A 25,066-nucleotide genomic window follows, 5' to 3' on the forward strand; every position below is an offset into this window, starting at 1 on the left:
GAACTTATTCATCTTATAACTGGAAGTTTGTAGCTTTTGACCACCTTTATTCATTCTCCACCCACACCTGCCAACTACCAGTTTACTCTGTTCTTATGATTTGGTTTTCTTTTTAGATTACACATATAAGTGAGATCATGCAGTATTTGTCTTTCGCTGTCTGACTTACTTCAAGTACCTTTTCTATATATGACAAGTAATGAAATTTTATGTATTCTTGAATGTCTTTAACATTCCTTATAGGTAGTTCAGCACACCATACATAGTCCGTCTATAATTCTAACCTGAATGAATAAAATCTAAATGTTGTATTTTTAATATGAAGTTCCTATTTAGTTTAGTATTAGATTAATAAATTATTATGAAATCTTAGGTAATTTATTTTTAAACTTCTCTTCTCTGACTGTATATTAAGGTTCGTCTTCCCCTGTAGTATTGTGGTGGCGATTGGAAGGAGAGAAAAATCAGATTTATTTGAATGTCTGAATAACTCTACTTGATGTTTCTCCTTCACTTCTTGGGGTCGGGGTAGGGAGTCTCACTGATGATTACTCCTTTCTAAAGCTGTTAATGAAGTGGCATTCTGCTGTGGCTTTCCTTATGAACTTCAGGCAGTTTATTATAGAAGTGGTTTAGTTTTTTTAAGGGGGGGTGGGCAGTAACTCAAAAGGCAAGGCCCAGCACAGCACAGCACTGCACATTGACAAAACTGTAATTTATTTACAGTTGCAAAGCAAGCTAAAAATAAATTGTACAACAGTACAGGAACAGTATTGGTTGTGTTAGGATGACACAGAGGTCTCTCCATACCTTTGAAATCCGAAAAATGTCTAAATTAGAATTTTGAAGAAGTGCTAATTTTTGAAAGTCAAAACTCAAGGTGTATAATTATAGAGCTGAGATTAGTTGTGTAGGTATATTCAAGTCCATACATGGAATTACATAATCAACTGTTAATAAGCTATTTGTTTTGTGTAGGTTTACCACTATTAATTTTTAAATTCAAAATATAAAAAAACTTTATCTACAGCTTGTAAAAGTAATAACTCATTATAGAAAAATGAGAAAAATTTAAATTTACAAAGAATAAATTAGTAATCACCTTTAATTCCATCACTTAGAGATAGTTATTGTTTAACATTTGTGGGTATATTATTCCAGAATGTTTTGTCTTAATTATATGATTAAAATTTAAAAAAATACAAATTAGATTGTTCTATTCCTACCGTTTGTAATCTGCCCTTTTCACTTAACAACCTATCATGAATGTCTTTCTATCCAAGTAAATGTGACTGTTCATCATTCTTTTTTTAAAAAAAATTTTTTTAATGTATTTTTTATTTTTGGCTGTGTTGGGTCTTTGTTTCTGTGCGAGGGCTTTCTCTAGTTGTGGCAAGAGGCGGACACTCTTCATCGCGGTGCACAGGCCTCTCACTATCGCGGCCTCTCTTGTTGCGGAGCACAGGCTCCAGAGCACAGGCTCAGTAGTTGTGGCACACGGGCTTAGTTGCTCCTCGGCATGTGGGATCTTCCTGGACCAGGGCTCGAACCTGTGTCCCCTGCATTGGTAGGCAGATTCTCAACCACTGTGCCACCAGGGAAGCCCCCCATCATTCTTTTTAATGTTTAATGTTTGGATGGTACTTCATGGTATGGTTGTGGCATAATAATTTTGCCATTCAGTCCTTTGCTGTTAGACATTTAGAGTTTTTGTGGTATTTTGGAGTTATACGCATTAGAGGACATTCTTGTACATTCATCCTTGCTTACTTAACCTATTGTTTTCCTAGAAGACATTGAATAAATTCAATTAATAATTGAGTTTCTGGGTCAAACTGTACATATTTTTAGGTTTTTGGATACTTATATTGCCTTCCAGGATAGTTGCACTAATTTAAATTTCTACCAACTATATAAATCTTTAAGATTGCCTGTTTCATTAAACCAATGCTATCTTATTTTTTTGTGTTCTGGCACTTGTCAAAATTTACAAATATTTGTATGGTGTGACTTCAAATCCATCCTTTTATCACTGTGTTATTCTCTCTTTTTTTTTTTTTTTTTTTTTGCGGTACACGGGCCTCTCACTGTTGTGGCCTCTCCTGTTGCGGGGCACAGGCTCCGGACGCGCAGCCTCAGCGGCCATGGCTCACGGGCCCAGCCGCTCCGCGGCATGTGGGATCTTCCCGGACCGGGGCACGAACCCGTGTTCCCTGCATCGGCAGGCGGACTCTCAACCACTGCACCACCGGGGAAGCCCTGTTATTCTCTTAACAAAGCACAGTATAGTGACATATTCCTGATTTCTGTGTGGGGGAAGGGGCAGCAACTTATTTGGAATATCACCAGGTTTCTTGTCTTGAAACTTCTTTTGCAATAGCAAGAGCATTGCTTTATTTAGTATGTATATTCTTAGGCTAGCTCTTGAACAGGCTGATGCAGATTATTGGTTGAGGTTAAAAATCCCACCAAGCCACTCTTGCATGGTGCTGATGAGAGATATATGGGCTGGAGTAAAGGGTGGTTGTAGACTAGGAGTAATGGAGTACAAGTCTCTGAAGTGAGAGTGACCATTTTGGGGGGATGGATATAAGTTCTTTCCTTATCTGCTTTTTATTGGTCCATGTTCATTAGTTTTGAAGGTTAAACATTTATTGGTTCTGGATATTTTCTCAGTACAATAATTTATCTAGAGTATTGCAAGAAGAGAATTTTTCCCAGATAGTGTTAAATAATTGAATGGTACAGGTATTCTCCAACTGTTTCTGAGTTATTTGATTTTGGAAAAATATTAAAACAGCACTTGAGCTAAAAACACTGGTGCTATATTTCTGCAGAAATGCAATCTTATCCTGTGTTGGGCCCAAGTAAAAGCATCAGGCTATTTTTCATAATCCTAAACTTCGGCTTTCTTTTGAAATATATGTCCTAGCTGGCTTTTCTTGTAAATAATGCACTTTTATCCACAGTAAACATTTGCTGTGCTGTGTAAGTATCTTGCTTTATAAAATTTCTCACTTTCCTTGTTCTTATACAACACTTACTTTACATTGTGGGTTTTAAAAAATAAAGCAAATATTTTGAATAGCCCATTGCTAATCAAACTTTCATTAGGATCATGGAACTTTTTATATGGTGTTTTTAATATTTTGCCTGTGCATTATATTTTGTGTTTGTAAATTATAATTATCACTGCTTTGTATTTTATGGGCCTTGTGGAACAGTTTGCATAGTTTGAGTTTTTAACTTAGGACATGTCTGTATTTTAAATTTTCTGTACATATCTGTTAGACTTCTGCAGTGTTTTTGTGCATATTTTGCTAGGGATGTGTAGAGGAATGTGAGTTAGGCATCACAATCCGGAATTGTGATGAATTTTTAAAAAGTCCAATAACAGAAAACTCATTCTGTCGGTACTGAATGCTTACAGTATACCCAGATTTATGCTAGATACAGCGAAAGCTTAAAAACATGTTAACAGTATATGGTGTCTGACTTTGAGAAGTGTACTGAAAAATTGATAAGACAGGTGGTCTCTTATACATGTATATTATACTCAGAAATGGGGATAACTTCCTGAAAAAGTAATGATTGCAAATATTTTTGCTATTTTATGATTTAGACACACAGATAAAAAAGTGTTCTATACGAAAATATAGCCCAGTCCCAGCAACTTTAGTCGTTAGTCTTTCCCTGATACTGTACATTATTTTCATCATATAGCTATCCAGAGAGCAGTGCTTCCAAATCCTATGTTTTAAGTACCCTACAATTGACTACTTATTTGGGGACAACTGCAGTTTGGGTTATAAATGCTAAATTCTGAAAACAAAATAACATGAACTTTAATACTATTGGTAAGCATCTTGGGATACTGATTTACTTGACATGAATCCTCATACCTCCATCTTTTTCAGACTTTCATTTTTCACATTGTCCTGCACTTTTAGTTAGGAGAAGATTAATGTCACTGCAGTTGATTCCTTCATTGCAGACAAGTATTTTCAATATACATCCAGAAAGATGAATACCTGAGGGAGAGTTATTAACAATCAATTAGAATCTTTTACCAAAGGATTGCCTTCTTACATGGAAGCATGCTACATCATCACTATATATTATAAATTCTAAATCTGGGCTCCAGAATTGACCCACTGCTCATTTTCTGTTTTCAATGTAGAAGAATTTGGGCCAGTGGAGAATAGAAATCTGTACAGCTCATGTTAATTTTGAGTAATCAAAGTGTGAGGCAGCTAACTCTAGTGGTAAATCCATTGCATTCATCTTGAATCAGGCGCCCTGGCTTTTCAAAACTCTTGTCATTATTTTATTGAGTATGGCCTAGGCTAAGTTACTTCTTTCTGAACGTCATATAAAATAAGGGTTTTGCGCTAGTTTATACTCAAGATCCCTGATACATGAAATATTTATGAAGAATATTTATGTCCTAATTTCTTTTAATATTCTACAAAAGCAGTCAATTATGAATAGTAATACAAGTAAACATTTTAATAGAATTTTATAAGTTTGAAACACTTGTATGTATATCATGTTGATTAATCCTTTGAACAACTTTTTGACGTAGATAATGGCCAGACAAGATGCTGTGCTAATTGTTTCATGGAAGGTCTGTATATATGAAACTCATTCAATAAATTAAAATTTCCAGTAAGCTCTAGGAGATCCAGGGAAGGCTATTTGATGTATACTTGATAACCCAGTGCTAAGTGAAATAAAGTACAAGTAAACATTAACCTAGCCATACTACATTTTAAGTACTCTATGCTCTTAGGAAATGATTTTTGAACTTTGCACTCAATTTCTGCTCTGGTTTGCTGCCTGAGGTGACATAGCTGCTCTGCTGAAGAAAGACTCTATTCAGAGTGCTTGTATTTATCTTTAACTGCATGTCCCAACTTAGGGCAAAAATGAAACAAATAAGCCAATCCAATTTTGTATTGTTACTGCATTTCTAGTCTTCAAAGATAATTTTGTATTAGTAGAAGCATATAATAAAGTCAGTAACTCTGAAGAGTCAAACCCAAGGAAAATTATGCTCATAATCTGTCTCATTTTGAGATTCATTGAGGTGCTCTGAGACATTTCCATTCCACCAGTTTTCACTTTTGAAGAAATGTGTTTTAATACTTACCCTAAAATGCCTTAGAACAATTTCTTCTACTACCCTACTCAGAATGTGGCTATAGAGTTCCTCGAATGTGCATTGCTTTGCTATCAATACTTTATACAGTGTTATGAACACCTGCAGTTTTATGAATGAACTAGTCTAACCACTGACATAATGAGTCTCTGTCATCAGAAAGCAGCCAAACATTGAGTGCTGCCCTTCATCAATGGCCATTAGACACTGGCTTATATTTGCACAGATCTTCGCTGTGACAAAAGAGATGTTACTGTGAAGGAGTATCTCATCGTATCAATTTCTCCTCTTTTGCTATAGTCTTCTTTGCTTCCCTTGTTTTCAAGGGACTGTAAGCCCCTTAAAATTCTACAGAAGTTTTCAGTTTCTCAGTTTGTAGTTTGGCCATCATCCATTCTCCTCTACCATCTCTCCTTTTATTGAGGGTCTACTTTGTGCTAGGTATCATGTCAAATGATTTACCTACATTATTTCATTTAATCTTCACAGCAGTCCCCAAAGGTGATTAGGTAGGTATTATCTTTATTTTACAGATGAGAAACTGAGGCCCAGTGATTTAAGTAAATTGTTCATGCTCACTTAGCTGATAAGGGGTAAAACTGTGATTTTGAACCCAGGTCTCTCCATAAAAATTTTAATAGCTTTAAAATTGTAGTTTAAGGTTATTAAATATTCCATACCCAGTGTGTTATTCTTTTCTGAATTCCTATACTTTTCTTTCTACGACTCACAACTAATTTCACATTGTCAAGTTAAAGAGCTTTTGCTATAGTTACATAATAGTACTTTAAATATGTTTATGCTTTGCTTTCAAATAGATTCTAAGATTCTAGAGGAAAGGAATTATGTTTCTTATTAATTTTGTCTTGGCACATGGTAGTTGCTTAATAAATATTTGACTGATTTTATTATTAGCATACTTACTTTTAAATCTATTTTCCATTTCCATTATTTGGATATTTGAGAAGTCTTTGCTATTAAGACTCATGACTCTTACTGCTATCAGTCTTCCTTATCTGGCAAACATAAGATTTGAGGAAAGAGGGAGGCCCAGATACACAAGGAATAGGATTGGGCTGATATCATTATCTCACGGATAAAATTTAGATGGTTTCTTCCTGTTGTAGCTTTTTGAGAAATATCATTCACAAATAAATCCTTTTCTTTGCAATTTTTTTCTTGGCATCTCAAAAAAATTTTTTTTCTCTCCTGTTTATTTCTGGTTGTACCATTCTGCTTTAAAGAAAGCTCATCATATCCAACCTATTTGAAATTTTTCATCAGTTCTGCCTCTCAGGAGAAAACTAAGTGTGATAAAAGAATGCTATTACTTAATGTATAATTAAGTGGGTATGAAAGAATTGTTTTCTCCCTTTCAAAGGAAAACTTAAGTTTTTACAAACATGAAGTTCTCAGTTTACTAAACTTACAGTTAGTGGTTCACATTATCAAATCAAAACTCTTTGAGGTCCACATTTTTTTCCCAGACTGCAACTTGACTTTCTGCTTATTTTTTCATTGGTTTTTGCTTCATATGTTGTTACTTTTCCTTTGAATATAATCTAGTTCTAGAATTACTTTACTGCATGAACCAAACATCTCCTCTTTTATAAAACCTATAGTAGATAATAGTTTAGAGGCTTTAAGACCTAGTAGGAATGTGGTGTGTTAATCCCTTAGCAGGAAGTGATATGCCCATTGTTAAATGAAATTTGGAAATGTGGCTAAAGTTTATTGATTTCTAGTACTACTTATCTAACCTGTGCTTCAGAGCATAGTTAAACTCTTCAAATGAAATATGTAGTAAGGAGTCCCCTTACTGCTATGAAACTAAGCTGAAGGCTTTATGCTAATTCTGAAAGAAGTAGTATATGCTACTTATGATTTGAACATTTAAAAGAAAACAAAAATTTCAATGTTTTTGTTTTTAAAATTGTTCAGTGCAAGCGGATATAGTTTGATCTTGATATTTTATAAAGCTTGCTAACCTACTAGTTAACTTGATTTAAAAAATGTTTTTTTTTTCAACAAGTTGCCTTGATATTTAACTAATTTATTTCTATTCCTGGAAGTGGTTTAAACAAAATACCATTGCAGCAAAATCAGTGGCTTAGTGGTTACACCTGTAAATGTGATGACTTGCAGATCTTCCTGCTGGTTTCAAGGATCAGCTGACATAAACCAGTGTGTGCTTGGAAAAGAAAAAATAATATGGAATTTAAAATTCCTACTTTTACAACTTTATACTGATAATTTTTAATAATTTGCTACTTAATGGTAATATAATTTTTAAAAAAATTTAGTTGTATTTCTATCTTTAAGTAAAATGGTACTTAAGATGTTCACATAAGAACATTTATATTTCCTTCCTATATATCCCGAGGTTCTCATTTTCTTCATTCCCTCTTATTTATTTTTCTTATTAAAATTTTTTTTTCTAGTTGAGTATGCTTAAGATCTACTTTTAACAACTTCATTCTCTTTTAATAATCTATTTTTGTGTTTTGTTGTTTGGTTTAGTTTTTTTTAACTTGCTGTTTTAGTAATCTTTAAATTATGCATTGTGGGGTCCTCATCTAATTCTTTCTTGTGGATGGATTTCTCTGAAACACAGACTTGCTCTATGTCTTTAATAAAATCATAGCCAAGTTTAACATCTCTCTCCATGGTAAATAGTGATAAACATAGTTTCATAGTTCTTCACATACCAAGGCACTCTAAGATTAACTATGCTCTGTCTATATCCATTTTAGTTACAGGAAACTGAACAGTGGAGTTGTTCTTTGAATGCCTCTGTTACAGAATTTGGGCCATCTTTCTTAGCTTAATGTTGAAAGCCCTCTACCATTTAACACTGCCTCTTCATTATGAGTGAGTTTCCATAACTGGAGCCTGTATGACTTAATACAGCCAAACTAGCCTATAATGTGCCATATGTATTCCTACTGCCAAGCTTTTGCTTCTAGATCTCCCATGAAATTTTTCCCCTCTTCCTTGATGACCATCTAGATGTCATCCTTCCTTTTAAGGCTCACCTGAAGTCTAATCCCCTCTATTCCCTAACAGCCTCTTGTCTCAGTAGGGACACCTGTCTCTGAAGCTTTGTATCCCTTGTTGTGGTACTACTCTTATAACACTTAGCTTTTACTGTATTATTCCCCTTCCCTTCACCCCAACACATGCTTCAGGTGTGGCGTGTGCACACCTACACACTGAAAGAGAATGTGAAATAATTGTTCAAAGAATTAAAATTTACACATCCAGTTAGGGTGTGTAAGGAACTTATATGGATAAGCATACACTTTCATAGATGTAGCTGGGAAAATGTATTACATGATACCTTTAATAAATCCTTGGCTAGTAGCTATGTAGAAGAGGTCTTTGAGAATATCTTAGTCCTTATTTATTGCCACATTATTACCTACGTGTTGGCATTTTTTGACTTTGTTATTTTTAAACCAGGAAGTTTATTATTTTTTTCTTAATGTCAAAATTGAGATATTTTAGGTATACCACAAGTCTAATAGCACTCTCACAAATTCCAGGCTTGAATTCTGGGAATTTTTTTCTTAGTAATTGATTTAATGTATAGAAGATGAATTTTTAAAAATGTATAATGACTGATAACAGTGTGTGTAGAATATGAGAATGTCTAAAAATGCTAGGCATTTACAGAAGAGTTGCAAAATAATGCAGGGTTCTTGATACACTTCATCAGACTTCTACTGTTAACATCTTGCATAATTACAGTATAACTGGTATAGTACTATTGGTAATTTTGGTATAATACTATTACAATAGTACTGTTGTACTGTTGGTACAATACTATTAACTAAACAACAGACCTTATTTGAATATCACTAGATATTCTATTAATGTACTTTTTTTGGTTCAAAATCTGATCTGAGATCCACAGTACATTTAGTTTTCATGTCTCCCTAGCCTCCTCCAATCTGTGATTTAAAAAAATTTTTTAAAAATTTATATTTTATTTATTTATTTTTGGCTGCATTGGGTCTTTGTTGTTGTGTATGGGCTTTCTCTAGTTGCTGTGAGTGGGGGCTACTGTTTGCTGTGGTGCACTTGCTTCTCATTGTGGTGGCTTCTCATTGCGGAGCAGGGGCTCTAGGTGTGCGCGGGCTTCAGTATTCTGGAGCACAGGCTCAGTAGTTGTGGTACACAGGCTTAGTTGCTCCATGGCATGTGGGATCTTCCTGGACCAGGGATCACACCCGTGTCCCCTGCATTGTCAGGAGGATTCTTAACCACTGCGCCACTGGGCGGGGGAGTCCCCAGTCTGTGATTTTATTCCTCAGCTGTTCTTTGTTTCATGACCATGACACTTTTGGAGACTACAACACTTGAGGTATTGTGTAGCATATTCCTGAGTTTAGATTTGTATGATGTTTTCTCATGATAGACTGAGCTTATACGTTCTTGGCAAGACTACCACAGATGTAATTTTGTGCCTTTCTCAGTGTAACAAGAGGTACATGATGTTAATATGTCTTGGGCTTCCCTGGTGGCACAGTGGTTAAGAATCTGCCTGTCAACGCAGGGGACACAGGTTTGAGTACTCATCCGGGAAGATCCCACATGCCACAGAGCAGCTAAGCCCGTGCACCACAACTACTGAGCCTGTGCTGTAGAGCCCGTGAGCCACAATTGCTGAAGCCCATACGCCTAGAGCCTGTGCTGTGCAACAGGAGAAGCCACTGCAATGAGAAGACTGTGCACCACAGGGAAGAGTAAACCCTGCTCACCGCAACTAAAGAAAGCCTGCGTGTAGCAATGAAGACCCAACGCAGCCATAAATGAATGAATGAATGAATGTCTTATTAACTTTGACACTTGGTTAAGATGATGTCTCCCAGGTTTCTCCACCTTTGTAATTAGTAAAAGTCTTGTGAGGAGATACATTGAGACAACACAAATATCCTGTTTTTTTAATTTAAAAATACTTTATTGCTGGGACTTCCCCAGTGGTCTGGTTAAGACTCCACGCTTCCACTGCACGGGGCATGAGTTCGATCCCTGGCTGGGGAACTAAGACTCCACATGCTGCGAGGCGTGGCCAAAAAAAAAAAAATATTTTAAAAACCCAAACAAACCTTTATTGCTAAAAAATGCTAACCATCAGCTGAGACTTTAGTGAGTCGTAGCAGTACCATCAAAGATTACTGATCACAGATCACCATAACAAATAGAATATCAATGAAACAAACAGTTTGAAATATTGTGACAATTACCAAAATGTGACACAGAAACACAAAGTGAGCAAATGCTGTTGGAAAAATGGCACCGATAGACTTGCTCAATGCAGGGTTGCCCCAACCCTTCAATTTGTAGAAAACACAGTATCTGCAGCGTACAATAAAGCAGAGTGCAATTAAATGAGGTCTGCCTGTAATTCTGTTTCAATATCTGGAACTTCAATTTTTTTTAACATCTTCATTGGAGTATAATTGCTTTACAATGCTGTGTTAGTTTCTGCTTTACAACAAAGTGAATCAGTTATTATACACATACACATGTTCCCATATCTTTTTCCTCTTGCGTCTCCCTCCCTGACACCATCCCTATCCCACCCCTCTAGGTGGTCACAAATCACCGAGCTAATCTCCCTGTGCTATGCGGCTGCTTCCCACTAGCTATCTATTCTACGTTTAGTAGTGTATATATGTCCATGCCACTCTCTCACTTTGTCACAGCCTACCTTCCCCCTCCCCACATCCTCAAATTCTCTAGTAGGTCTGCATCTCCATTCCCATCTTACCCCTAGGTTCTTCATGACCTTTTTTTTTTCTTAGATTCCATATATATATGTTAGCATACGGTATTTGTTTTTCTCTTTCTGACTTACTTCACTCTGTATGACAGACTCTAGGTCCATTCACCTAACTACAAATAACTCAATTTCGTTTCTTTTTATGGCTAAGTAATATTCCATTGTATATATGTGCCACATCTTCTTTATCCATTCATCTGATGATAGACACTTAGGTTGCTTCCATCTCCTGGCTATTGAAAATAGAGCTGCAGTGAACATTGTGGTACATGACTCTTTTTGAATTATGGTTTTCTCAGGGTATATGCCCAGTAGTGGGATTGCTGGGTCGTATGGTAGTTCTATTTGTAGTTTTTTAAGGAACCTCCATACCGTTCTCCATAGTGGCTGTATCAATTTACATTCCCACCAGCAGCGCAAGAGTGTTCCCTTTTCTCCACACCTCTCCATCATTTATTCTTTGTAGATTTTTTGATGATGCCCATTCTGAATGGTGTGAGATGATATCTCATTGTAGTTTTTGTTTGTTTGTTTGCTGTGCCTCTCCTGTTGCGGAGCACAGGCTCCGGACGTGCAGGCTCAGCGGCCATGGCTCATGGGCCTAGCCGCCCCATGGCATGTGGGATCTTCCCAGACCGGGGCACGAACCCGTGTCACCTGCATTGGCAGGCAGATTCCCAACCACTGTGCCACCAGGGAAACCCTTTCATTGTAGTTTTGATTTGCATTTCTCTAATGATTAATGATGTTGAGCATTCTTTCAAGTGTTTGTTGGCAGTCTGTATATCTTCTTTGGAGAAATGTCTATTTAGGTCTTCTGCCCATTTTTGGATTGGGTTGTTTGTTTTTTTGATATTGAGCTGTATGAGCTGCTTGTAAATTTTGGAGATTAATCCTTTGTCAGTTGCTTCATTTGCAACTATTTTCTCCCATTCTGAGGGTTGTCTTTTGGTCTTGTTTATGGTTTCCTTTGCTGTGCAAAAGCTTTTAAGTTTCCTTAGGTCCCATTGGTTTATTTTTATTTCCATTTATCTATGAGGTGGGTCAAAAAGGATCTTGCTGTGATTTATGTCATAGAGTATTCTGCCTATGTCTTCCTCTAAGAGTTTGATATAGTTTCTGACCTTACATTTAGGTCTTTAATTCATTTTGAGCTAATTTTTATGTATGGTGTTAGGGAGTGTTCTAATTTCATACTTTTACATGTAGCTGTCCAGTTTTCCCAGCACCACTTATTGAAGAGGCTGTCTTTTCTCCACTGTATATTCTTGCCTCCTTTGTCAAAGATTAGGTGACCATATGTGTGTGGGTTTATCTCTGAGCTTTCTATCCTGTTCCATTGATGTATATTTCTGTTTTTGTGCCAGTACCATACTGTCTTGATTACTGTAGCTTTGTAGTAGAGTTTGAAGTCAGGGAGCCTGATTCCTCCAGCTCCATTTTTCGTTCTCAAGATTGCTTTGGCTATTCGGGGTCTTTTGTGTTTCCATACAAATTGTGAAATTTTTTGTTCTAGTTCTGTAAAAAATGCCAGTGGTAGTTTTATAGGGATTGCATTGAATCTATAGATTGTTTTGGGTAGTAGGGTCATTTTCACAATGTTCATTCTTCCAATCCAAGAACATGGTATATTTCTCCACCTATTTGTATCATCCTTAATTTCTTTCATCATTGTCTTATAATTTTCTGCATACAGGTCTTTTGTCTACTTAGGTAGCTTTATTCCTAGATATTTTATTCGTTTTGTTTGTAATGGTAGATGGGAGTGTTTTATTAATTTCACTTTCAGATTTTCATCATTAGTGTATAGGAATGCCAGAGATTTCTGTGCATTAATTTTGTATCCTGCTACTTTACCAAATTCATTGATTAGCTCTAGTAGTTTTCTGGCAGCATCTTTATGATTCTCTATGTACAGTATCATGTCATCTGCAAACAGTGACAGCTTTATTTCTTCTTTTCTGATTTGGATTTCTTTTATTTCTTTTTCTTCTCTGATTGCTGTGGCTAGAACTTCCAAAACTATGTTGAATAAGAGTGGTGAGAGTGGGCAACCTTGTCTTGTTCCTGATCTTAGTGGAAATGGTTTCAGTTTTTCACCACTGAGGACAATGTTGGCTGTGGGTTTGTCATATATGGCCTTTATTATGTTGAGGAAAGTTCCCTCTATGCCTACTTTCTGCAGGGTTTTTATCATAAATGGGTGTTGAATTGTGTCAAAAGCTTTCTTTGCATCTATTGAGATGATCATATGGTTTTTTTCCTTCAATATGTTAATATGGTGTATCACGTTGATTGATTTGCATATATTGAAAAATGCTTGCATTCCTGGAATAAACCCCACTTGATCATTGTGTATGATCCTTTTAATGTGCTGTTGGATTCTGTTTGCTAGTGTTTTTTTGAGGATTTTTGCATGTATGTTCATCAGTGACATTGGCCTGTAGTTTTCTTTCTTTGTGACGTCTTTGTCTGGTTTTGGTATCAGGGTGACTGTGGCCTTGTAGAATGAGTTTGGGAGTGTTCCTCCCTCTGCTATATTTTAGAAGAATTTGAGACGGATAGGTGTTACGCTTCTCTAAATGTTTGATAGAATTCGCCTGTGAAGCCATCTGGTCCTGGGCTTTTGTTTGTTGGAAGATTTTTAAGCACAGTTTCAATTTCAGTGCTTGTGATTGGTCTGTTCATATTTTCTATTTCTTCCTGTTTCAGTCTCGGCAAGTTGTGCATTTCTAAGAATTTGTCCGTTTCTTTGAGGTTGTCCATTTTTTTGGCATACAGTTGCTTGTAGTAATCTCTCATGATCTTTTGTATTTCTGCAGTGTCAGTTGTTACATCCCCTTTTTCATTTCTAATTCTATTGATTTGAGTCTTCTCCCTTTTTTTCTTGATGAGTCTAGCTAATGGTTTATCAATTTTCTTTATCTTCTCAAAGAACCAGCTTGTACTTTTATTGATCTTTGCTATTGTTTCCTTCATTTCTTTTTCATTTATCTCTTCTTGGTGTTTATGATTTCTTTCCTTCTGCTAACTTAGGGATTTTTTTGTTCTTCTTTCTGTAATTGCTTTAGGTGCAAGGGTAGGTTGTTTATTTGAGATGTTTCCTGTTTCTTAAGGTAGGATTGTATTGCTGTAAACTTCCCTCTTAGAACTGTTTTTGCTGCATCCCATAGGTTTTGGGTCGTCAATCTCCACTGTCATTTGTTTCTAGGTATTTTTTGATTTCCTCTTTGATTTCTTCAGTGATCACTTCGTTATTAAGTAGTGTATTGTTTAGCCTCCATGTGTGTTTGTATTTCTAACAGATATTTGCATGTAATTGATATCTAGTCTTATAGCATTGTGGTCAGAAAAGATGCTTGATACAATTTCAGTTTTCTTAAATTTACCAAGGCTTGATTTGTGACCCAAAATATGATCTGTCCTGGAGAATATTCCATGAGCACTTGAGAAAAATGTGTATTCTGTTGTTTTTGGTTGGAATGTCCTATCAATATCAATTGAGTCCATATTTTTTAATGTATCATTTAAAGCCCGTGTTTCCTTATTTATTTTCATTTTGGATGATCTGTCCATTGGTGAAAGTGGGGTGTTAAAGTCCCCTACTATGATTTTGTTACTGTCGGTTTCCCCTTTTATCACTGTTAGTATTTGCCTTATGTATTGAGGTGCTCCTGTGTTGGGTGCATAAATATTTACAATTGTTATATCTTCTTCATGGATCAATCCCTTGATGATTATGTAGTTTCCTTCTTTGTCTCTTGTAATAGTCTTTATTTTAAAGTCTATTTTGTCTGATATGAGAATTGCTACTCGAGATTTCTTTTGGTTTCCATTTGCATGGAATATCTTTTTCCATCCCCTCACTTTCAGTCTGTATGTGTCCCTAGGTCTGAAGTGGGCCTCTTTTAGACAGCATATATATGGGTCTTGTTTTTGTATCTATTCAACCAGTGTGTGTCTTTTGGTGGGAGCATTTAATCCATTTACATTTAAGGTTAATTTTATCGATATGTATGTTCCCATTCCCATTTTCTTAATTGTTTTGAATTTGTTATTTTAGATCTTTTCCTTCTCTTGTGTTTCTTGCCTAGAGAAGTTCCTTTAGCATTTGTTGTAAAGCTGGTTCGGTGGTGCTGAACTCTTTCAGTTTTTGCTTGTTTGTAAAGGTTTTAATTTCTCCATCAAATCTGAATGAGATCCTTACTTGGTAGAGTCATCTTGGTTGTAGGTTTTTTTCCTTCATCACTTTAAATATGTCCTGCCACTCCCTTCTGGCTTGCAGAGTTTCTGCTGAAAGATCAGTGGTTAACCTTACGGGGATTCCCTTGTGTGTTATTTGTTGTTTTTCCCTTGCTGCTTGTATTTTTTATTTATTTATTTTTTTTGCGGTGCGCGGGCCTCTCACTGTTGTGGCCTCTCCTGTTGCGGAGCACAGGCTCCGGACACACCGGCTCAGCGGCCATGGCTCACGGGCCCAGCCGCTCCGTGGCATGTGGGATCTTCCCGGACCGGGGCACGAACCTGTGTCCCCTGCATCGGCAGGCGGACTCTCAGCCACTGCGCCACCAGGGAAGCCCTCCCTTGCTGCTTTTAATATGTTTTCTTTGTATTTAATTTTTGACAGTTTGATTAATATGTGTCTTGGCATGTTTCTCCTTGGATTATCCTGTATGGGACTCTCTGTGCCTCCTGGACTTCATTAACTATTTCCTTTCCCATATTAGGGAATTTTTAAACTATAATCTCTTCAAATAATTTCTCAGTCCCTTTTTTTTTTCTCTTCTTCTGGGACCGCTATACTTTGAATGTTGGTGCGTTTAATGTTGTCCCAGAGGTCTCTGAGACTGTCCTCAGTTCTTTTCATTCGTTTTTCTTCATTCTGCTCAGCAGTAGTTATTTCCACTATTTTATCTTCCAGGTCACTTATCCATCCTGCCTCAGTTATTCTGCTATTGATCCCATCTAGAGTATTTTTAATTTCATTTATTTTGTTGTTCATCATTGCTTGTTTCCTCTTTCGTTCTTCTAGGTCCTTGTTAAATGTTTCTTTCATTTTCTCTATTCTATTTCCAAGATTTGGGGTCATCTTTACTATCATTATTCTGAATTCTTTTTCAGGTAGACTGCCTATTTCCTCTTTATTTGTTAGGTCAGGTGGGTTTTTATCTTGCTCTTTCATCTGTTGTGTGTTTTTCTGTCTTTTCATTTTGCTTACTGTGTTTGGGGTCTCCTTTTTGCAGGCTGCAGGTTCATAGTTCCTGTTGTTTTTGGTGTCTGTCCCCAGTGGCTAAGGTTGGTTCAGTGGGTTGAGTAGGTTTCCTTGTTGAGGGGACTAGTGCCTGTGTTCTGGTGGACTTGGCTGGATCTTGTCTTTCTGGTGGGCAAGTTCATGTCTGGTGGTGTGTTTTGGGGTGTCTGTAGACTTATTATAATTTTAGCGGCCTCTCTGCTAATGGATGGGGCTGTAGTCCTGTCTTGCTAGTTGTTGGGCATAGGGTGTCCAGCACTGTAGCTTGCTGGTCGTTGAGTGAACCTGGGTGTTGGTGTTGAGATGGAGATCTCTGGGAGATTTTCACTGTTTGATATTACGTGGAGCTGGGAGGTCTCTTGTGGACCAGTGTGCTGAAGTTAATTCTCCCACCTCAGAGACATAGCCCTGACGCCTGTGTGGAGCACCAAGAGCCTTTAATCCACATGGCTCAGAATCAAAGGGAGAAAAAGTAGAAAGAGAGAGAGAGAGAGAGAGAGAGAGAGAGAGAGAGAGAGAGAGAGAGAGAGAGAGAGAGAGAGAGAGATGGAGGGTGGGAGGAAGGGAGGGAGGGAGGAAGTGATAGTGGGAGGGAGGGAGGGAGCAAGGGACAGGGAGGGAGGGGGAGAGAGAGAGAGGGAGGGAGAGAGAGAGAGAGAAAGAAAAAAGTAATATAAAATAAAATATAGTTATTAAAATAAAAAATAATTATGAAGAGAAAATTTTTTTAAGTTAAAAAAAAAAAACGCGTGGACAGAACCCTAGGAAAAATGGTGGAAGCAAAGCTGTACAGATGAAATCTCACACAGAAGCATACACACTCACAAAAAAAGTAAAAGGGGAAAAAATAATATATTTTGCTCTCAAAGTCCTCCTCCTCAATTTGGGATGATGTGTTGTCTCTTCAGGTTTTCCACCGATGTAGGTAGGGTACGTCAAGTTAATTGTGGTTATTTAATCCGCTGCTCCTGAGGCTGCTGGGGGAGATTTCCCTTTCTCTTCTTTGTTCACACAGCTCCTGGGGTTCAGCTTTGGATTTCCCTGCCTCTGTGTTTTAGTCACTGGAGGGCGTCTGTTGTTCGCTCAGATAGGGCGGTGTTAAAGGAGCAGCTGATTCGGGGGCTCTGGCTCACTCAGGTGGGTGGGAGGATGGGGCTCAGAGTTCGGGGCGAGCCTGCGGCTGCAGAGGCCAGCATGACCTTGCACCAGCCTGAGGCACGCTGTGCGTTCTCCTGGGGAAGTTGTCCCTGGATCACGGGACCCTGGCAGTGGTGGGCTGCACAGGCTCCCGGAGACTAGGTGTGGATAGTGACCTGTGCTCACACACAGGCTTCTTGGTGGCGGCAGCAGCGGCGTTAGCATCTCATGCCTGTCTTTGGGGTCTGTGCTGATAGCCGCGGCTCGCCCTCATTTCTGGAGCTCCTTTAAGCATCGCTCTTAATCCCCTCTCCTCGGCGCACCAGGAAACAAAGAAGGAAGAAAAAGTCTCTTGCCTCTTCGGCAGGTCGACACTTTTTCCCCGGACTCGCTCCCTGCTAGCCGTGGTGCACTAGTCCCTTCAGCCTGTGTTCTCGCTGCCAGTCCTCTCCCTGAGATCCAACCAAAGCCCAGCCTCAACTCCCAGCCCCCTCCCGCCCCGGGGCGGGTGAGCAGATAAGCCTCTCAGGCTGGTGAGTGCTGGTCGGCGCAGATCCTCTGTGCGGGAATCTTTCCTCTTTGCCCTCTGCACCCCTGTTGCTGTGCTCTCCTCCCCGCAGCACCGAAGCTCCCCTCTCCGCCACATGCAGTCTACGTCCGCGAAGGGGCTTGTAGTGTGTGGAATCCTTTCCTCCTTCACAGCTCCTTCCCACTGGTGCAGGTCCCGTCCCTATACTTTGTCTCTGTTTAGTTTTTCTTTTGCCCTACCCATGTACGTGGGGAGTTTCTTGCCTTTTGGGAGGTCTGAGGTCTTCTGCCAACGTTCAGTGGTGTTCTGTAGGAGTTTCTCCACGTGTAGATGTATTTTTGATGTATCTGTGGTGAGGAAGGTGATCTCTGTGTCTTACTCTTCCACCATCTTCCCAGTTCCCCCTGTTTTTTTTTTAAAATTAATTAATTTTTGGTAGCATTGGGTGTTCGTTGCTGCGTGCAGGCTTTCTCTAGTTGTGGCGAGCGGGGGCTGCTCTTTGTTGCGATGCACGGGCTTCTCACTGTGGTGGCTTTTCTTGTTGCAGAACATGGACTCTAGGCATGAGGGCTTCAGTAATTGTGGCACAAGGGCTCTGGAGTTCAGGTTCAGTAGTTGTGTTGCATGGGCTTAGCTGCTCTGTGGCATATGGGACCTTCCCAGACCAGGGCTCGAACCTGTGTCCCCTGCATTGGCAGGCAGATTCTTAGCCACTGCGCCACCAGGGAAGTTCCCAAATATCCTGTTTTTCATTAAAATTTTGCTCACTAATTTTTTGTTCTCTATTGATTTATCATTATATCTCTTTTGAAATTTTTTTTAGTAGTTGTCCTAGGTTTTAAAATATACTTTTTCAACCATCCGAATCTACATTTAAATAATAATATACTGCTTCATATGTAATGTGATGGCCCTACAGCATTGTATTTCCAATTCTTCTCATCCTTGTTTTATTCTATTGTTGTCATGTATTTTAGTTTCCCATATGCTGTAAAACACAGTATGTTGCTACTATTTTTCTTCAAATAGTTATCTTTTAGAGCAATAGAATATAAGATGAAATTATTATACTCATTTTATTTTACTTTCATTTGTTTTATTTCTTTGCGTAGGTTTAAGTTTTTGTCTGGTATCATTTTCCTTCTGCCTTAACTACTTCCTTTAATATTTCTTGTAGAGTAGGTTTGCTGGCAATATATTCTCACAAGTTTTTGTTTGTCTGAGAAAGTTTTTATTGTGTCTTCATTTTTGAAAGATGCTTTCAATGGATATGGAATTCCGGTTTGACATGTTTATTTTTGTTGTTGTTTTTTCCTCCAGCACTTTAAAGATGTCATACTGTTATTTTCTAGCTTGCGTGGTCTCTGGAGAGAAGTCTGTTGCTATTTTCATAGTTATTCCTCTGTATGTAATGTCTTCTTCCTCCCCTCTGTCTGTCTTCAAGATTTTCTCTTTGTGTTTGTTTTTCAGCGGTTTGACTATGATCTACCCAGGTGTGTGTATATGTATGTGTGGCTTAGATGTTCTTAGATCTGTGACTTTGAAGATCCTTTTTTCTTTTTAATTGGGACTAAATTCATGTACATATAGCTAACCATTTTAAAGTATATAGTTCAGTGGTATAAATAGCACTGTGTATTCCTTGGAATTTTATTCCATTGCATATAAATACCATTGTGTATTCACAATGTTGTGCAACCACCAGCTCTCTTTAGTTGGTTTTGAAAATTGTTGGTTATTATTTTTTCCTGCTCTTTCTCTCTTCTCCTTCTGTGTTTCATATATTAAAAAGTTTGATTTTGTCTACAGCTCTTGAATACTCTGTTCTGTTTTTTCCCCACCTTTAAAAAAAAATTTGTTTCAGTTTGAGTAGTTTCTATAGACCTGTCTTCAAGTTCACTGATTCTTTCCCTATGTCAGTTTTACTGATAAGCTTATTGAACATTCTTCATCTCTGTTACTGTAGTTCTTTTTTTTTATTTTTTCTAACATAGTCTCTCTCTCTCTCTCTGCTGAAATTACCCATCTGGCCTTATCTGTTGTCCATTTTTCCCATTAGAGCATTTAATATTTTAATCACAGTCATTTAAAATTCCCTGTCAGTTTTTAGTATCCTACTTAAGTCTGTTTCTGATGATTGCTTGTCACTTGTAAATGTGCTTTACCTGGCCTTTTGGTATGCTTTACAATTTTTGGTGAAAGCTGGAAATTTCATGTAGAATAGTAGAGACTAAGGTAAATTTTTTTATGTGTGGAAATTGACATGCATGCCTTTCTGAATGCTAAGACTTTAGTGCAGGTGTTTGAGTTGATCTAATTTTGAGTTGGGTTGTGCTTGAGACTTATTTGTCCTATGGCTTTGTTCAATATACCAAAGCCTTCAAATTCCTTTCCTGATACATGGTGTTTAGGGTGTCGAGTGGTTTGGTAGATTTTTGGTGTTTTTTTTTTTGGCTGCATGGCTTGTGGAATCTTAGTTTCCCAACCAGGGATTGAACCTGGGTTCTTGATAGTGAGAGTGCAGAGTCCTAACCACTGGACCACCAGGGAATTCCAAGATTTTTTTTTTTTTTTTTTTAATGCTCACTCCTTAGCTTTTGGTTTTCTCTCCAAGCTATGCTTCAGAGAGGAGGGTGTATCTCTTGCAAGTTGCTTGTTACTTTGCTTGCTATTCTGGCCATGGGGACTGAGGTGAGGGCTTCTATGTTTCTGATAATACTTCAGTCTTCTGCAGACATTGAGTCCCTGGGCCTTGGGTTTGTGGCCTTCACAAAGCTCATGTCTCTCTCCAGCTATAATTCTGAGCCCAGCATGTTTTCCTGCTCCTCTTCCCCGCAGAGGATTTTCCCCCCTTTCCTCCTTCTGGTTGCAGTGGATATCACATGTGCCCCAGGGTGATAACGTTTGTTGCCCTTCTCCCTTCAGGTTAAGGCTTTTGTTTTGTGAGGGAGATGCAAGGGTCCTGGCAGTTTTGTGCCCATCCTACAGTATCTGCTGATTATCTTTGTTCTATACCCTAGTAGGGACTTTCTTGGGACTTTACCAATTTTTTTTTTTCTGTGAGCACTTTGTGGTGTTCATGGAGTAAAAGCCTGCAAGAACTTGCAGATCCCTTCCCTGTACTTGCCTTAACTTTCTCACCAGTGCACTGTTAGCCTCTATCAATTTGTCAGCCACCCTAGTGTAACTTTCACTTTAGTAAGCCAGTGCTCACATTTTGCCTCTCTCTGCGTACACCTGTCTTAGATTTTGGGCCAGTTCTTTGCCCTGTGATCTTAGCATTTTAATGGCTTTCAGAAAAGTCATGTACTTGCGCTCTTGCTCTTTCATTATAAGGTTGGAAGCAATATGCTTTCCAGTTCTCTAGTAATTCATTGTCATTATTTTGAAAAACCTATTGTAATTTCACTTTGTACTTCTTTCCCAACAAAGGTTTAAAAGATGGTTTTAAAATTTTCAGATGCAGGATCCTTTCTATTTTCTTGTTTTGTTAGTAACTTATAGTTCCTTTGTGTTGCATTTAGAGAGTATTGTTTATAATGTTTCAATTTTGTGGCTATTATGTTTCTTTATTACCTCACATATGATTGATTTTTGTGTATGTGTCTTTGGCTTTTGAGAAAAGGTGTGTTCCCTCTTATCAGATGTAGAGTTCAATACATATGTTCCTAAGATCTTCTACCTTCTTTCTTATCTTTTGTCTGTTTGATCTGTCTTGTATTGAGAATAGTGTATTTATTCTCATTATTTAGTATATTTCTTTTTCTTTTTAAATCTTCTATAGTTTTTCCTTCATGAAGTTGATTGTTATGTTATTTTATGCATACATATTCATAAGAGTTATACGTTTATTGTAAAGTGTGGCTTTAAGCAGTAAAAAGTGACCTTTATCACATTTAGTTCTTTGGGCTTCAGTTCTGTTTTGTCTAATATCAGTAGGCTACTCCTACTCTCTTTGTTTCCAATAGCCTGATATTTTAATTTTAATTTTATTTTTAGTCATTACTTTGTTTTAGGTATATATCTTGTATGTAGCATAAGTTGAGTCTTGTTTCATGAGCCAAATTGAAAATGTTTTTTCTTTTAATAGTTAAGCCCTTTCATATTCACTAATATGATTGATGTGTTCTGTCAATGCTGTCATAATACTTTGTAGTTATGCATGCTTTGTTGTACTTGCTATGCTATGAAATACTACATAATTTATCAATTTTCAAGTACTGTACTCTCTAAGCCTGCCTTTTGAGTATATAGCAATGTGCTTATTCTATTTTCCTTTCCCTCCTCCTTTTACATAAAAATTGCATTACTTACACTTTTTCAGAACATTAAAATTTATCTATTTGTCTTTCACCCTGCATCCCACCTTTGTTTTAGTGGTGTATATTTATATATTTAAAAAATACTCATCATCGATCCTTTTACTTAAGTTTTCTTAGTCATCAGTTGGATAAAGCTCTTTCTCTAGTAGAGAAGGGCTGATTGATTGATGCACAGTTCCTTAAGTTCTTGTATACTGACAACTGTTTTTCTGTCACCCTGTTATTTGAAGGACAGCTCTGCTGCATATAAAAATCTTTGGTTCATACTTTCTTTAACTGTGTTTTAAAAAAAATACTGCTTCATTATTGCTTTGTTATATGTATTGGTTTGGAAACTATGATGCTACTCTTATTCTTTTGCCTTTGTAATTTATTGATCTTTGCCTGGAGGCCTTGAGGAGTTTATTTTTGAAACTTAGTTTTAGTAGAATATGTCTCAGAGTCATTCTGGGTTAATTTTTCTGAGGCATCCAGTGAGCTATTCAATATATAGATTCTCGTGTTTTTGTATTTCTGGAAAGTTTTCTTAGATTATAGTTTTAAATTTTAGGTCTGTTCCATTGCTTTGTTTTTCTTTTCAGGGACTTGACAATGTGAATATTATTACTTTATCTCTCTTCCACTTCCACTACTTTCTCTCTGATTCTTTTTACTTTTGTCATTATGTTATTTTCATTCTCTTGGTTGGTTTCTTGCCTTTCTTCAATGCCTCACATTAAATTTTGTCGGCATCTGTTTTTCCTTGGCATCTTGTGATTTACTCTTCATTTCTGAGAGAATTTTCTTTCTTTCTTTCCTAGGTAACATCAACTTTCTTTCATTTTTCCCTGCCTTTTTTTTTTTGTTACTGTTGTTCATAATTTTTGAATTTTCTGATTCAAGGTGATTTTTCATATTCTCAAGATGCTTATTTAAGTATATTTAAATGTACTATTTTTGAAGCATTGATTGACAGGTTTTTCCTGCTTCATAGTTGTTTTGTGGGAGGGAATTTTCCTTAGTAGATATGTGTGAAATTTCATTTCCTGATTTTTTTTTTTTGCAATACCTCTTATATATCTGTTGGTTTGTGTGTGTGTGTGCATACACATTTTTATGATAATGGTGTGATCTCCAAGGTTTTTATTTAATGGCGCCCTCTTCTGTCAGTTTAGCAAAATTCAGATACTTTAGTCAGTTTTTTGGTTGGTTTGTTTTGGTGTGTGGGAGGCTGGTGGGGAGGGGTGGTGAGGAGTAACAAGTGCTTTGGTTTTATGATTCTCTTTTGCCTTTTTTCCCTTTTACCACTCCATTGCCATAGGGAGCTTTTCACTTTCTTTTTGCTTTTTTTTCTCTTTGCAGAAGCTATGTGTTTCTTAACCTGCCCTTTAGGTTATGTCTACCCCTTTAAGTTGTCTTTTATTTGAAGTCCTTTCCTTGTAATCTTTGCTCTGATCTGTTTATACACTTTTTAGTGTTTTCAGACAGATTGGACTTAGGCTTGTAGGCAGTAGTTTTAGAGCAATTTTAATCTCCTTCTCTAGCTTCCCTCTTCTGTCTTCCCCTCATTTTTTCTGTGTTTGTCTTTGTGAGGTAGGGGTGGGACCAGGAATATGAGAGATCATACACTAGGATTTAGTAATTTTTCTCTTTTTATTCACAGTTATTTTGAAGTTTCAATATTCTCTTTGTTTAGCTTCATTTTTCCCTTGTTGTTGAATAGTATTGTTACAGATAGTGTAACAGTCTGAGTCCAATCAGGATATATAAAATCACAAAGTTGGTTAAACAGGTGAAGTTTAATATAATGACTTATTAACTATGATAAACGAGTAAGGATAAGATATGAGGAAACTGTATATTGTACTTGTAGGGCTAAGGGAGAGTACCCAAGGAAGGATATACTTTGAAGGGATTCAGACCTTGTTGGAGAAGTGGTTCAGCTCACTCAGTAGAAGAAAAGTTCACTGTATTGCCAAGCCAGAAATGGTTTGAATCACTGGGCAAGTAATTGGCACCCTCTGGTGTGCAGATGGAGGAGCAAATCAGCAATCAGTAGTGTGAGTGTGCAGTGGGCTTGTATGGAGTTGGGGATCCTCTGGGCACAGGCAGGCTGCATGTGGGGGGTGGGAGACTTGCAGAAAGAGTGGCAGCATGGTGTGAACCCTCTGACCACAGGCAGGCTGTGCACAAGGGCTTGTAGAGGGAGTCAGGGTACTGGTGGGTGGGCAGGAGAACACTGGTTTGAACACTGGTTTTTATGTTGAAAGGGCCATGAAAAGATTATCACTAGGCCAAGACTGCAAGGTTGCAGAAAGACCATGTTCTGGGCCCATGACAGAGACAGAGCTCTGTTGGGTATCCTCACTCCCACACTGCTAGCTCCTATGATGCAGCCAGAAACTGCAGGAGAGCCTGTTCCCTCTGCAGTATCCTTCTAGTGCCCTCTACTGAGAAAATTTAAGATTGTGCTCATTTTATTTATTTATTCATTTATTTATTTATTTTTGGCTGCGTTGAGTCTGCGTCGCTCCCTGTGGGCTTTCTCTAGCTGTGGTGAGTGGGGGCTACTCTTCGTTATGGTACGCGGGCTCCTCATTGCGGTAGCTTCTCTTGTTGAGGAGCACAAGCTCTAGGTGCGTGGGCTTCAATAGTTGTGGCTTGCAGGCTCTAGAGTGCAGGCTCAGTAGTTGTGGCGCACGGGCTTAGTTGCTCTGCGATATGTGGGATCTTCCCAGACCAGGGTTCGAACCTGTGTCCCCTGCACTAGCAGGTGGATTCTTAACCACTGAGCCACCGGGGAAGTCCCATGAATGTGCTCATTTTAAAAGAAATGTTTAGGAATTGTTCGCTTCCCTTCCCTGTCCCAGAACATAATTGAAATGTGCATTCAGACCTG

General features: G+C 37.8%; 1 protein-coding gene across 1 annotated transcript in view; it reads left to right on the forward strand.

Moving 5' to 3' along the window:
* The window catches only part of FAF1 (Fas associated factor 1), a 537,070-nt gene that overhangs the window by 116,535 nt on the left and 395,469 nt on the right, over positions 1-25,066 (forward strand). The window lies entirely within an intron of this gene.

Source organism: Kogia breviceps, chromosome 1, assembly GCF_026419965.1.
Source record: "Kogia breviceps isolate mKogBre1 chromosome 1, mKogBre1 haplotype 1, whole genome shotgun sequence".
Lineage (NCBI taxonomy): Eukaryota > Metazoa > Chordata > Mammalia > Artiodactyla > Physeteridae > Kogia > Kogia breviceps.